This window comes from Solanum lycopersicum, chromosome 7 (genome assembly GCF_036512215.1).
Source record: "Solanum lycopersicum chromosome 7, SLM_r2.1".
In the NCBI taxonomy this organism is placed as follows: Eukaryota; Viridiplantae; Streptophyta; class Magnoliopsida; order Solanales; family Solanaceae; genus Solanum; species Solanum lycopersicum.
This window is the reverse complement of record NC_090806.1, coordinates 49,931,964-49,948,403: the sequence shown is the minus strand read 5'-3', so window position 1 is coordinate 49,948,403 and position 16,440 is coordinate 49,931,964. Positions and strand designations below refer to the sequence as shown.

Genomic DNA, 16,440 nt, shown 5'->3' with positions numbered 1-16,440 from the left:
TCGGAACAAAATTATATTAACTATTCAAACACATTTTATTTTAATTTAGTTCGAAATTTTCTTTCAAAAACATGTCAAAACAAGCTTGACATTTATTATTGTTTGTTAAAAGTTAATTAATAGAAACTCTTCATTTTAACACAATTATAAAAATATTTTTATGGGCCAATGTTATAAGTAAAGACATGTATGGATTCTTCTAGATTTTCATTATGGTCATGAAATATATAATTATTATTTCACCCTTAGATAATATGAAAATTACTAAAATACCTTTATTTAACGGATATTTTTGGCTTAATGAAAATTTCACACTACAAAAAAATAATAATATATATATAGAAAATGTGGGTCCAAATTAAAATGTCATATCATGAGGATACACATGTCATTTAAGAAAAGATATTTGATTGTATTGTTATTATAAATCTATTACCACCTTTGATGTCATAACATAATAACAAACATTCTAGAATATTTGTGAAATGACAAAACTGTCCTTGTTCCTCCTCAACTTTACTCTTTTATATAATATATAGATATAAATAATTTCCGAAAGATCTCACTTATTTGAACATATTTTTCACTTCCTTCGCTTTATTCTATGTTAAATTTTAGAATTTGATGATTTAAGTAAGTCTATTTTTTATCGTAACTTTTCATAGATCTTGTAAACATTTTGAATTATCAATTATTGTGACTTTTTAAGTAGTTTACCAATATATAAATTTAATTTCAAAAATAAAAAATTCCATGCACAAATTTTTGGTCAAACTTAAATTGTTTGACTCTCAAAATTTAAAAGTGTCACATAAATTGGGGGGGGGGGGGGGAGAGTATCATGTTACTAACTCTATCAACTATCTATATATGTTTCAATTTGTGTGATATACGCTCTTTATTATTTTGTTAGAAAAAACAACATTTTTATACAATTTAACTTTAAAATTTTCTTTTTTATATTTAATGAAACGATTTATAGTCACAAAAATGATAAACAAGTGTTTTAGATCATAAATTTGAAAAGTTATCTTTTGATTTCTTTCATAAATTTTATTTCATCAAGTTAAACAGCGTCACATAAACTGCGACAAGAAAAAGATTACATATTCCATGTGATAAAATTCTTTTGTGGTAAAACAAGATGGGAAATTTCTGAATTTGAAAACAACTCTACTTAATTAAACTTTTATTTTATTCGCAACGAAAAGTTTATATAGCTTCATTAATGTCATGAAATATCACTACACCATTTTAGGCCTATGACCACACTGAATCTGAGCAATGCTTGAAAAGTGTTGCCCAAACTATTTTTGGGAACACATTTAAAATGTAGCCTAAATTTTTAAGTTTTGACAACAATAATATTGGCAACACTTGTAAAGTGTACCCTTTAATGGTATAGGCTACACTTTTTAAGTGTTATCATAGTATGAAATTATGGAAACAATTATTTATATATATGGACACACTTTTAAAGGGTCCTATGTTTATAATTGTAATAACAATACTTTAGAAGTGTGACCTACAAAATTTCACCAAAATATTATATTTCCTCCAACATTTTCTACTCTCCCTCCTACTTTTATTGGCCAAAAAAGAATTGTTAAAATATTGGGAAAAATAAATTGGGGCTTATAGAGGAACCTACACTCCTGAACATACGAATCGAGTGTTCTCCAGAACTTCAAATCGACAAAAGCTGAGTTGAAAATCGAAGCGATGAAGCTGAAAATCGAAGGAGCTGAAGACTGAAGTTGAGCTGAAAATCAGAGGAGCTGAACTGAATCTATTCTCCAAAATCAAAGGAGCTGAAAATTGGAGGAGCTGAGTTGAGTAGATGGTCACGAACTGATTCTACGCTCCAAGATTTGTTAGTGTAAGACGTTCTTTTCCCCAAATAAAAAATACGATTTATCTTACAGATTTCCGTAAAAATGGTTTACAGATTCCTTGTTGAAGATCAAATAGCTGAAGAACGTGATTTTCGTCAATTTCTTTTTGTTGAGTTGCTCTTTTCATCACAGCTTCTTTGTTAACGAGCTGTTCCGTCGGATTTCACAGATGAACAAAATGCTTCACACATGAACACGCCTCACGTCTTGGGTTGTTGCAATAGTGTTTATAAGGTATGAAATTTTATCTCTAAGAGTGTTAATTATAGCTTTTAGGTTTTGATATTCTTGTGTATCTTTGAATGTCTGAATTTTAATTTAGGGTTTTGATATTGTTGTGTTGTTGATACAAATTGACGTACCTCTTAAGGTTATTCAACTCAACCTATACAATGACTTTGTAATCAAAGACTACGCACCTAGAGAGATTACATAAATTAGGGAGATTCTCTCTTTACAAGAAAATTTTTAAGGAATATAAACCTATTCAAACAACTATACCAAAGTTAGACATAGTCAATTTGAAAAATATATAAATTGTATAACTCTTTATGTGTTTCTGTAGCATAAGAATAATATAGGCATCATAAATGCTCTGTTGTTTGTGACTTTATAAACTTGTTGGTGGGATGTTGATTTTGGTATACATCCTCAAAATGTAAGTTGTACTCATATATTCCAAGTCTGCATAATATGGTCATTATCAATACATGACTGTGCTACATGTCTATGACATTGTTTACCAATTCTCTGCTGGAATGCATATGACAACGATCTATGTTCCCATATTATAAGCAACTTGAATATCCCTGCTAACAAGACTGCAACTAGCTGCTTCCTGCAATCACATATCTGCATATTGTTACACAGGACTGTGATTATCTTTATTTATTGCTGAATGTACGTTCTCTCATTCACTTAGCTGCATATAGTGCTGACTATTAGAGATTAGGACCTGAGGACATTATTATCTCCAACCTGAAATTCGTAAAAACAAACCAAGCTAAACAAAACTGGTTAAGTTCAGAATGAAAAGGAATTGTACAGAAACAAAAGGAGGAATTTAAATCTTTCTAAAATGATCATAGTGCACAACTACCTGAACTTTCTGTTCCTAATCAACAACAACTTAAATAATATTTATGCTCAAAGACAAGAAAAATAGAAACTGCAGAAGTTGTATTTAACATAGAGGAAATCAAGGAAGGAACTTTATTCCTTCTCAACTTTTTCCTTCGGAAGCATCGCATTCCCAACTTCTCCAAATTATAACTTCCTCTCGCTGATTTGGGTAATTGAGTGGGAGTGAAAAAATGTTGAATAATTTCATGCTTGTGACTTTGCTTGGATAGAACATTTGATGTACCATTGGACTCTCTATATTTGCGAACACATTGGAAAAATTTACATCGGTTAGCTAGACCTTGAAGATCCTGAACATACCTACAGATCTTCCAAGAAGGATCAGAAATCTGCCAAAACCATTTAGTCAGAAATGCAGAATGTACCTCTAGAATAATGTTTTATATCCACTTGACTGCACCAGTTAAGCCCACAACTAGCATCTTGTATTTCTTGTTAGTCCCTTTACCTGAATGTATAACAAAGGCATAAATGATATCGTACTGACATTACTATTCTAAGTTTGTGGTTTACTAAGAACTCATATTTTTTTAACCCATTCATAGAACGAAAGAATCTCACTAATATATTCTGTTATTTTCCTTAATGAGATATTTTAGCTGCTAAAACACTATTATTTCTATGTGGAAAAGAAAATGTTGTGTAAATAATGTTTACAGATCTCTAAAACTATAATTTGAGTTTCACTAGCTAAGACTACTTTGTTTGAAAAAGTGAACTAAAAATCATCTTTTAAGACAATGCATATTCTGCTATCTCCTGTTGTTTTGTTCCTCTTTAATCTAAATTTTTCATACATACATAAAGCTCACACTTCTGCTCCTTGACATGTTTTAACTTTTCCAGCCAAGGACTTATTTAAAAAATTAGAATTTTACGACTGTTCATTAACATTTCTTAAAGAGTCGTTCTTGAATCAGAGAAAGCTCTTTCTTATTTAACAAACTCTTGCTGAAAAAATGAAAACATCATTAAGGACCTTTATACCTTATCTTCATCCCAGTTTAGAGAACTCTGGTAGAAGCAACACTTCCCAGATCAATCTAAGAAATTAGTGGCCTTATTACATAAGGACGTTAACTAAAGTTTCTGCTCACAGTTTTTTCTTCGATTTCTGCTCATACTTATGATGTTCAATAGAACAATCAATTTCTATGTTAACTGCTCCTAATATTTTGAAAAATATTTAGAAACTTTTACGGTTCAGTTTTGGTTTCTAACGTTTTTGAGATGAATATTTGTTCATTTCGTTTTTCTTATAGTACTACCTATATTGTCTTATGATCCTCCTTGAATGTTAATATGGCGAACCTTTAGGGTTCTGTTTTGTACCCGCTTTTCAAGTATGTTTATGTTATTGTGGATTTTACTTTGGGATTTGTCTACTTGATGTTGATTTAATTATTAAAAATTCATTTAGTCAATTGATAATTGATTCTATATATCTTGTTCCTTAAAGTCAATTTATATTTTATTCAAGAAAGTACTTTTTGATGTCAATTTCGTTTAGCAAATTGTAGTGTGATGAAATTAATTATGAAATAAGTCTATAAAAATCTGATTTCTGTAAATGTCTTCCAGCCACCTAATGACCTATAATTCTAGTCGAAATCTTATTTGGGCTAGGAGTTTCTATCTTTCATGGTGTTTAGCTTAGCAATCATAAACAATTTCGTTCTTTTTTATTTTCAAAGTGTAAAGAGGAACACGCTGAAACATTTGAAAAAAGATTCACGCTGAATACATATTGCATAATGATGGATCTTTTGGACATCTATTTTCTTTATAGTATTTATATTGTATAAACTAAATGGACTTAAAAAAACTTGCGGACTTTCTTTAAATTCAAGCACATGTATTCAAGCCTAACTTATCTTGTAGCTGCTGCTAGTTTCATCTTCCTACATATATTTTCTCTTCATTGTTCCTAGTGTCAACTAGGATTGTGTTGTTTAAATGTATTAGGATAAAAAAATATATTTACTTTCTCAAGTTTATGTCCATATGTTATTCAATATTTTGAAGTATACTTGGGTAATATTAAACACATAGGACTATTTTTTTCCGAATTCGTACACTTAGTTGTAGCAAATGTGACAAGTTGAAGAGACGAGCATTTCCTTATATTAACATTTGAATTGTAAAAATCCTCTACTGAATAAGAATCTTCTTCTGAAGTTTCTTGTGTTGTTTTTGAGATTACTGAATACATTTTCAAGTAGACAAGCGGCTCTTAATATTCTCTTACAAAAACTGAAATCATGCTATCAAATTTGGGCTTTATGAGTTTCTGCTGCTTGATTGTTTCCTTTTTTGTAGCTTACTTTTTGTATGTATGTATGTCATCTTTCAATTATTTTTTCTTCAATAGACCTGAGCAGCATAAGTTTATAACATTAAGCTAAATTCTAGTGATGATAGTTCTATCAATGTAGTTCGCACAGATATTAAGAACTTTTATTGATGTTTGTTTTAATCATGAAATTTCCTTGCTGATTTCAATGGTTATCATTCAAACCTTTTAATACCTAAATCATTGATGCAGCAGATTAAATGGTTCAAGTTTGTTTTACTATAATCTACATAAATTTGACGTAACACTCGAATTTGTAGAATCAAGGCTTACGCTTTACTAATAGTCACATATAAAATTTTATGTAACTATTTTAGGAGTTCAAACATGTTAATGTTACTCATATTAAGCATGGAAAATATAAGAGAAATCGAATGAGTTATGTTAACTATATTTTTCCTTTTTTTCGGTTAACACTATAAAAGAGTTGATTTTTCAAAATTTATATGATAGAGGGGGAGTAGTAATTTTGTGATTTCCTTTTGGTTTAAAGTTGAACATGTAAATAAAGTTGAGTCCTTCTATTGTAGATTAAGTTAAGCGATAATCATTCGAAGTTAATTGCATTGTTGTTTTCAGATTTGGTTAGTGTTTGATTGAGATCATGTGGCATGTCATTATTTTATATCTCTTTCGACGTTAATGTTTCTAGAGATCTCCACGAGATGCTCTCGTAATTGGGGGATTCTTTTTCTTGTTTACCTTGATCCTATCGCTCCTCTTAATTTTTCAGCATCTGAGATACTATAGTGATCTGGCAGTGAGTTTTCAATTTAGGTATACATGGAGTACTCTTTATTCTTATTTTATCAGAACCTAGAAACTAAATTTGTATTTTCTTATCAAGGAAAAAAATGGACTGTGAGGGTCATTTTCATGAGTCCTGTTTATGTCACATAATCAGTAAGGATATAAACTAGTTAAAGGCACTGTGATTTCTTACTTCTTTAGAGCTCATTTATATATACTACTCTTCCTCTTCTCACTAAAATTATGATCATAAAAGTAACAACAATGCAAGGACAAAATAAGCAGCAGGGTATGTGGATGTACCAATACCTCTATTTTAGAAAAATACTTCACTTGAAGAACCTAAAGACAACTGGTATGATTACCCTTCTGACCCTCCTTATCTGTAGGAAAAAGATTTTGCTCATCTTGATTTACTGATGTTCTAACGCCTTGAATCCGAATCTGACAAATTGGGTAATTAGATCATTCGTATTGTTGGAAAACTCTTTTCAGGTAATATCTCAAAAAACCATATCAGTTATCTCAAGTCTATATTACTGACAAATTTTGACAATTACTTCTCAAATTATAGTTTTTTTTTGTTACATTTTATGAGTAATTTCCTAATTTAAAGTTGGATACTAAGTAATTAAGTATTGGTTGAATAAAATTAAGTATCTTTATGTAATAGTTGTGTATGTGTGTTTTAGCTTCTGTAGAGCTACAATGGTGTACCTATATTGGTGTGAACATGTACAATATATGTGGCAAGGCTTAACAATTGAGTCTTTAGATGAGACAGTTATCTTGGCAACACTTTGCTGTTCTCTACTGGCTTTTTGAAGTATTTGTTTGTGCATGAATTTTTTTGAGTTGGTGTTAACCTGCTTGGTTGTTGTTATAAGATCTTACTTTGTGGTCCATTTTAATGATGTAGTTAATATTTGGAAAGTCGAAATTCGTATGAAAGATGGATGCTTTGCCCTAGGATTCCTAACTCCTTTGTTCCTTTTGAGATGGAGGAAGTGAGGTGGTTATTAAAGCGTAATGTAAAGAATAGAAACTACATCAAGTAATGACTTCATAAAATATCATTATCTACTTATATTTGTTTTTCAATACTTATATTCTTTTTATTTCTATATCTTTGTTTTATCCTTATCTACTTATATTTCGTACAAGTTAAGAGTAAATATATGTACCATGCGAGCTCATCTATATGTATTTTTATTGTCTAATCCAAACATGACGTTTTCTACTGAACCCATAGTATAGATCAACCTTTGCATCAAACCTCAAAAAGATTAGGAAGTAATTTAACAAATTTATGAAGACAAGTAGGCATCTACTTTGAACATCAAAAGATGCAATCTAATTTTCTGTAACTGCTGGAATTCTTGCCTCTCTATATTGTTGCAATCTGAACTTCTTACCTCTTCTATATAACTGCCAATATCTTATTTGTGTAGGGAAATGGAGGTGATCAAATTTGAAGCGGATGATGAAGGTTTTTGAACTATTGTAAAAGTTTAAATACATATTTGATTAATTGTGTACACATTTAGAATATTGATATATAAGTATGGGTATGTACACAACACATACTATCTTTTGGTTGTACATGAAATATTTCTCGAAGTTTATTTGAAATATATAGCTTCAATTTAATGATTAATTAGTTCATTTTGTGTTTTAGGTCACTTGTATGTATTAAATATATTATATATATTTGTGCAACAAGTAGGCTTATAAATGTTGAAGTTACACTTTGTAAGTGTTGCTCTAGGTAGATAAAAAGTTACACTTTGAAAGTGTTGCAATAGATGACCAATAAAAGGAAATACTTTTTAAGTGTGACCAATAAATCTGAAAAGGCAACGCTTTTAAGTGTAGTTTATCAAAAAATAGGTGTTGCTAATGCATGTCTTCAAAGTGTGCCCTTATACCTATTTCGCTAAGCTTTATAAGTGTAGCCAAAGATGGCAACATTTAAAAAGTGTTGCCTAATGTCAAAGGTTACGCTTCTTTTGGGTAGCCCCTAAAAAGTGTTGCTGAATGTCCAAAAGTGTAGCCTTTTATCAAAGGCCACACTTTTACTAGTTTAGGCTACACTTACGTGGTGTTGGTGTAGGTCAAAAATGGTGTAGTGTATATTTTATACGTTTCACATTAGTGTAGAACATAAGATATAATAAGCTCATATAAAAATATAACTTGAGAAGTCTGAGAAAATAGATTCAAGAGAATAAGAATAACGGACTGATCTTGTATTCAGTCAGTTAATGATTTACATAGAATTACACTTTAATAGAGTCGCATTCCCACTAAACAACTAATCTAACTCTCCTAAGCTTCAGAAACACATTCTGCAATACTACGAAATAGGAAAAAGTATCAGAGCTTAAAAAAAACAAATACCAACTGAATGCTAAAATATAGACATACTACAAACTTAGTCAAATTAAACTAAGAATGATGTTGTCAACTTTAACACCCCTTCTCAGCATCAGCTCTCCGTCTTAACCATGCCTAGCTACTAGTAGAAACTCGGCAACTTGTTGACACTAAAAACTTTGGTGAGCAAGTCTGCAATTTTATGTTCTATTTTTGATGTGCTCCAAAACAATTTCTTATTGCAAAACTTTTTCCCTGATAATATGATAATGTATCTCCACATGTTTAGTCCTTGCGTGGAAAACTGGATTTTCAGCAAATCAAATTGTTGAGTGATTATCACAGTACAAAGGAACTGCATAGCCTACTGGTTGTCTTGGATCCTTCATCAACTGCATAAGCGATGTACATTCTTGAGCTGCAACTATTGTTGCTTGATACTTTGCTTCCGTTGTTGACAGCGACATTGTTGCCTGCCTTTTGCTCACCAAGAAATTGCTCCACCTGCAAGCTTAAACACAAAGTCAGTAGTTGAATGACGAGTTTCATGGTCTCCTTTATAGTTAGAGTTACAATAGGCGATCAGTTTGCATTCTTCAACTTTCTTATACAACATACAATAGTCAATTGTACTCTTTACATATCTCAAGATTCGACGAAATCCATCCCAATGAGGCTTCTTTGGATTTTGCATGTAACGACTCATCACACCTACTTCATAAGAGATGTTGAGTCTTATTGAAGTTAAGTAAATCAAAGTACTCATCAATTGTCGATACATTGTTGTATCTTTCAAGTCTTTCCCTTCTTGAGCACACAACTTAAAATTTGGATCCAGCGGTGTTGGTTTGTAATTGAACATCCCAAACTTCTTCAATATAACTTTGTAGTATTATTACTGATGCAAGAAAATTCATTCTTCACTACAATCAACTTATAAGCCAAGACAATGGTTAATATGTCTAAAATTGACAAATTCTCCTTTGTTCTAAAAATTTCTTCTTCATAATCTCTTGTTAGGATTAAATCATCCACATATACTAGCACAATAGCTAGTTTTCTGTCAACAATTTTCACAAACAGGCTGGAATCTGACGGTACTACTGAAAAATCACTGTGAGTAAGAAATGCAGAAATCATACCATACCATACCCTTGGCGCTTGCTTTAATCCATAGAGAGCCTTTCGAAGATTACACACATACTCAATATAATCATGAGTCTGAAAACCCTTTGGTTGACACATGTAAATCTCTCGATCCAACTCTCCGTGCAAGAATGTATTTTTTACATCCATCTGTCATAAGTTCCAATCTTTACTAGTTGCAAGTGCAAGTAAAACCAGGACAATAGTAAGCTTATCCACTTGATTAAATGTTTCATCATAGTCTAGTCCATATTCCTGAGAAATAACCTGATCTACAAGACGAGCTTTATGCCTTTCAAATGATCCATTTGTGTGACATTCAATCTTGTAAATCCATTTACAGGAAATAGGTTTGGCATACCTTAATTTTTTCACGAGATCCCATGTTTTATCTAGTTGTAGCGCAATAATTTCCTCCTCCATAGCTTTAATCCACTTTGGATTCTGGAATGCCTCCTCAAAAGTTTCAGGTTCCCTTTTTATTTTCATTTCCTCCAATGGCAGGATTAGGAAATTTGAGATTTTTCTTTCTGATCCTTTTTGACCTTCTCAGTGAAGGTGGTGAATCTGCTCTAATTGGCTAACCTTCTTCATCTGGTTGTTGGTACATACAAGTTTTCCAAGGATTTTGAGTCACGTCTTCATCAACATTGTCTTCATTAGATTCACATTTATCTCCATCTAGACTTAATTGGATATGAGAAGAGTACAACACATATTTGAGGACATCTGAATCTGGCAGCGTTTCTTTATTTGCAGACCACTGAAAAGAAGCTTCATCAAATATCACATTTAGTGAAGTGTAGCACTTTCCTATGGTTAAATCACAACATCATCACCCTTTTCGTTGATTATCATACCCTACAAAGATACACCTAACAACCTTATGTAAATTATTGGGTACAAATACATAACATACATATCTCAAAATACAAAAATAGCTAACACAGTATTTTATGTTCCACAACTTCACAAAATGTGATAGAAAATGTAACCTTTGTTGACGAAGTCTATTGATCACAAAAACTGAAGTCTTTATTGCTTCAGCCCAAAAATTATCCCAAGATATTTTTCCGTAAAGCAGGCTCTGACAGATTTTTGCTAAGTGTCTGTTCTTCGTTTCTGCTACGCCATTTTATCGTGGCATATTCAGACATGTGAACTGATGGTGTATTCGACACTTTATATTACCCACCATTGTCAGTTTGCTAACAAAGATTTTTCTTATCAACTTCTCCTTCAACAACCTCTTTAAATTCTTTGAATTTTGAAAATATCTCACATTTCTCCTTTAATAAATAAGTCCACACATACATGGAAAAATTATCATTGAATGTCAACATATATTTCATCCCACCAACAGTGAGTTGCTTGACAAGGTTGAACACACCTGAGTGAATTAACTCTAATGGTTTCTTAGTTGTATATTTTGAATCCTGATACAACAACTGATGCGCTTTACGATAATGACAACCTACACATATTACATCAATTCTTATTGGAAGTTTGGGAAGACCCTTAAACATTGACTTTTTCATCGTGACTCTAAGCTTAGAGTAGCTAACTTGACTCAATAGCATATATCATAAGTCGTTGTCTCATTTTTCCTTGTCTTGTCTATGTATGTGGTTTCTGTCGACATTACATAAATAGATTTTTATTTTTGTTCCTTCATCACTGGCTCTTCTTAAACTAATGAGCATGATATATTCTTACATATTACAAGTCAAATAGAACAAAATGACCCGGAGATGTCAACTGAGCTACTGAAAGAAGATTTTTCTTCATACTTGGGACATGGTAACCATTTTAAGCAAAATCATAACAACACTGTATTTGCTAAAACAAAAGTTTTACCAATGTGAGCTATCAATAATTTTGTGTCATTTGCTATCACCACTTCATGACTTCCCTTGTACTCAAACAAATTTTGCAGCTTCCTTTTGTCACCAATCATATGGTTTGAGCATACCGAGTCAACAATTCAGTCATTCTCATAGTCAATTTGCTTAGAGATTGTTACTGTAAAAGCTAACTATGCCCGTTCTATTGCAAAGAACTCTACAACATCTCAATCATATTCACTATTTTACTTTGGACCGAAGGTAGAAGTAGTGTTGCTCTCAACGTTCCTCTTTTTGAACCAGCAAATATTGGCTTTGTTTCCCTTCTTCCCATAGTTATGGCATTGTCCTTCAAACCTGTTGTTGTTGACCCTGTTGTTCTTCGAACTTCCCCCCTAGACTAGAGCTTCCTTCTCCTTGATGACTTTTTAACTTATCATCAGTTCTTTTTGATCCACCTGCAGTGTTATACTTCTTGGGGTTCCCTCTGCTTTTTTTGATGTAGAGTGCTTCCTCTTCACCTTTAAGAGAAACTCCGCTCATTTGCTTTGCCAACGCTTTCTAGCTTTCTAGAAAATTCTCTAATTCTACAAGTGATGGCTGATTTTACAATCCTTGTATAGGAACAACGAAGCTTCTATAACCATGCTTCAGACTATGGATAATAATCCGCTTCATCCTCATCTCTCCAATTGGATCTTGTGGATCTAACTGAAATCTCCCGACATAGAATCTTCACCTTATGAAAGTATTGTGCAATTGTCATGTTACATTGTCCTCTCAAGAGTAATTCATTCTCTAGGAATTGGAGCCTTGTATCATTTTTTCTCAAAATAGCATAGATAATGTATCCCAAGCTTGCTTTGTGGTGGTGGCGTCTCGTTATGTGCTTTAAAACATCCTCTTGGGTTATTGTTTTCGAAGTGAACATAGCCTTATCAACTTTTATCTTCCGATTTCACAGATTGTCGTTTGCATCTTCTGCTGGTGGTTGTTTAACCTCGCTACAATGGACAACCTCCCACAGATCTTGCCCTTGCATATAAGACATTATGCAAGTTGATCATGTACTGTAATTGTTGTTGTTGAGCTTGTTCATTTCACCGATAGCTTGTAGGTCTGTCATTGTGTCACCAACAAAAGTCTCAAGAAAAAAAAAACTACAAATAATGATCTCCCAAGGAACAACCTTGCTCTTGACACCAAATGTAAACTTAAGATATAATAAGCTCAAATAAAAATATAACTGGAGCAGTCTGAGAAAATAGTTTTCATAGAATAAGAACAGTAGATTGATGTTTTATTCATTTAGTTAATGATTTATATAGAATTACAACATTAATAGAGTCGTATTCCCACTAAACCACTAACTAATTTATCCATTAACCTAACTCTCCTAGGCTTTAGTAACACATTTCTGCAATACTATGAAATAAAAATACTATCAGAGTTAAAAAGAAAACAAATACCAACCGAAAGCTAAAATATAGCCATACTACAGACTTAGTCAAATCAAACTTGGAATGATGTTATCAACTTTAACAATTAATTGTTCATATTACTAATAATAATTATTATAATTTAGTTGTTAATGAATAAAATTAAGACCAAATTAATTATATTTTTTTATATTTCATCTTTACACTTAATTTCCTTTTAAAATATGAATAAATTAATAGATTTCCAAAAAAGTTTGAAAAATAAATTAGTAAAACTATGCCTAAGGTAATGTAAAAAAGATTTGAATCGAGTCAAAGGAGGTTGGCAGAAAATGACCCTTCCTAATTTTTCTTTATGTAATGTTTTTGAATCTCTCTTTTTGTTCTTTAAAATTTCAGAAATATGTAACCTATTTGAACATTTTTCCTATCATGCTGTCAACTTTATTTGTCCTAGCGTGACACATTTTTTTTATACATTTTTATTTTTGTTTCACTTTTTTGAAAATATCATTCTTTCATGATTGAAAATAATTTAATTTTATTTTTTTAATAAAATAATTTATAACCACATAAATGGTAAGAGTTTTTTAGACCATAAATTTTAAAAAAATATATCTTAGACTTATTTACAAATCAAAGGATATCACATAAATTTGACGAAGAAAATAATGCATAATCCTTATGATATTTTTTTTATTTGTTCGAATGATGATTTTTTGAATTTGAAAAGAATTTAACTTAAAATTTTTATTTCATTTTTAAGGATTAGTTTTTATTGGTAAATGTGATGTAATATATTCTCTTTAATATCACTTGTCTACGTTATGATTTACGAATAACAATTGTCTCAAATTACTTGTAAATTTATAGAATTAAGGTTAAATTAATTACATTTTTAATGGATAAAATAATAAACTTACCCTTTTTATTCATGAAAAATACACTAGTCATTTAAAATTTATTAAACATAAATCTATAAAGTTGTTCAGATAATATTAACTTAATGAATATATTAGTCCAAATAAATATTTTAGATTAATATAATTGATTTAATTATTTAAATTCAGATAAATATGAACTTAATTAAAGCCCGCTTCATAAAGCCCATATGATATTTCTGTAACGACCTGTTTAGTCATTTTGAGCAGCAGATTTTATTTCTGGAAAAACTGTCTTGGTCGACGGATCCCACGACGGACCGTCGAGGGGGTCTCGTTCCAAAACACTTAGAATTCTGAAATTTGGGTACTGAAATCGACTCTCTGAACTTCACGACGAAATGGCAGGACGGACCGTCACAGGCGTGACGGGCCATCACAGACTCTTGGTAAAAATCTAGTCTCTGAACTCTGTGACGGAAGCAGCAAGACGGACCGTCGCAGTCACGACGGCCCATCACAGACTGTGTAATCCCAGGCTGGTTCGGATTTCTGTAAATATTTTAAGGGGCGTTTTGGACTATTCCTGCTTTAATTATAAAGTTAGCGGGTTGATGTTAATAGTTTAATTACTTGGGGGTTAAAAGAGATAACCTTGAGTTAATTAGTGGGTTAATTCCTCATCTTTTATACTTAATTATATGATAATTAGGGTAAAAGAAAGAGGGTTTGTATAAGAAAAATAGAAAGAACAAAGAGAGAGAGAAGATCGAACGAGAAAGAGGAGACACGAGAAGAAGAACAAAGCTTTGGGAAATTGCTTGCTTGATCAAAATTCTTCGGTGGAGGTAGGTTATGGTTTTTATGCTATTCGTAGTAGACTCTTAATAGCGAATGATATGTGTTGGGTAGTATTATAAAACCTTCTATATGCTTAATTGTGTGCTTACATGATGTGATTTTATAATTGTGATGAATAAGCATGATGAGGCTATTGAATCTCTAATCCTAAATTTACCTTTTTAATGGTGATGCCTTAGTATAAAAGAAGGCTTGATGGATTAAAGTAATGAGATTGATGATGCCTTAGTATAAGAGAAATCTTGATGAACTAAAGTAATGAGATTGATGATGCCTTGGTATAAAAGAAGGCTTGATGAATTAACAGAATGAGATTAGTGGAGCGGGTGTCACGAACCGACACGTAGAATTAGGGGATCGGGTGTCACGAACCGACACGTAGAATTAGGGGATTGGGTATCACGAATCGACACGTATAATTAGGGGATCGGGTGTCACGAATCGACACGTAGTATTAGGGGATCGGGTGTCACAAACCGACACGTAGTATTAGGGGATCGGGTGTCACGAATCGACACGTAGAATTAGGGGATCGGAGTGTCACGTTCCAACACGTAGTAGTAGAGGAGTGGAGTGTCACGTACCGACACAAGAGGAATAAAGATAATGAATCTTGAAATTATGTTAATAAATTCGAATGAAAAGAACCTATTTCCCAAATAACTATGATATGGAGGCTTGAGTCCTCATGAGTGTACTTGGCGTTATTTATGATATGATCTGATATATACTATTTTCTATTTTGAGTTGGCCGATGATACCTACTCAGTACTTGTGTTTGTACTGACCCCTACTTGTATGTTTCTTTCTTTGTTATTTGTGGAGTGCAGCAAACGTACCGTCGTCTTCAACTCAACCGCAACTCTAGCCAGTCTTCATTACACCGGATTTCAGGGTGAGCTAATGCTTCTAGCTTGGATTGGATCTTCCTCTTCATGTCTTGATGCCTTGAACTTCCGGCATGGACTAGCTTTTTACTTATTTTAGCTTCTTCGATACTCTTAGATTAGTAATTTGAGGGTAGATGTTCTTGTAATGATGACTTCCAGATTTTAGGGATAATAATAAGTGTTTGAGTTTTTAGAAGTTATTTGATTTATTTTGTTAATGAGTTTTAAGTCTTCCGCAATGTATTTAGTTAATTCTGTTTGAAATGATGGGGTTTAGATTGGTTGGTTCGCTCACATAGGAGGATAAATGTGGGTGCTACTCACGGCTCGATTTGGGTCGTGCCAAACTTGGTATAAGAGCATTAGGTTCGTTGGTCTCATCACACAAGAACGAGTCTAGTAGAGTCTTGAGGAACGGTAGGGGGACACCTTTACTTTTCTTTGAGAGGCTATAAGACTTTAGGAAAATTCCATTATTCTTTCTTTCTTTCGTGCTATTACTTGGATCCAATTGGTATCTAGGTGATACAAATTGGTAACTGACCATCTTCACTCTATTTCGCAGATGGTTAGAGCTAGAGCAACAACCGCGCCAACATCAACATCGGCAAGACAAGATGCATCTGAGCCAGCCACTGAGGCTGTAGCTCAAAGAGGAGTAGTGGCAAGAGGCCGCGGTAGAGGTCGCGGGAGGACGTCCTCTAGAGGAAGAGGACAAGCACCTAGCCCATCTCGTACTAGGGCGGTGACTCCTCCACCGGCTGAGGAAGTAGTAAGAGAGGGGGAGGATGGGGAAAATGAGCAAGTACAGAATGAGGAATTACCACCCCAACCTACCCCAGAGATGATCAATAAGGTTCTT

General features: G+C 32.5%; 1 long non-coding RNA gene across 1 annotated transcript; it reads left to right on the top strand.

The window, feature by feature from the left end:
• The first annotated feature begins 1,635 nt into the window (after window positions 1-1,635).
• Window positions 1,636-7,798, top strand: LOC138349434 (uncharacterized). Its single transcript, XR_011221919.1, has 3 exons — window positions 1,636-1,879; window positions 2,065-2,129; window positions 7,593-7,798. It is a non-coding gene; the product is annotated as an uncharacterized lncRNA (long non-coding RNA).
• The last annotated feature ends 8,642 nt before the right edge of the window (window positions 7,799-16,440 follow it).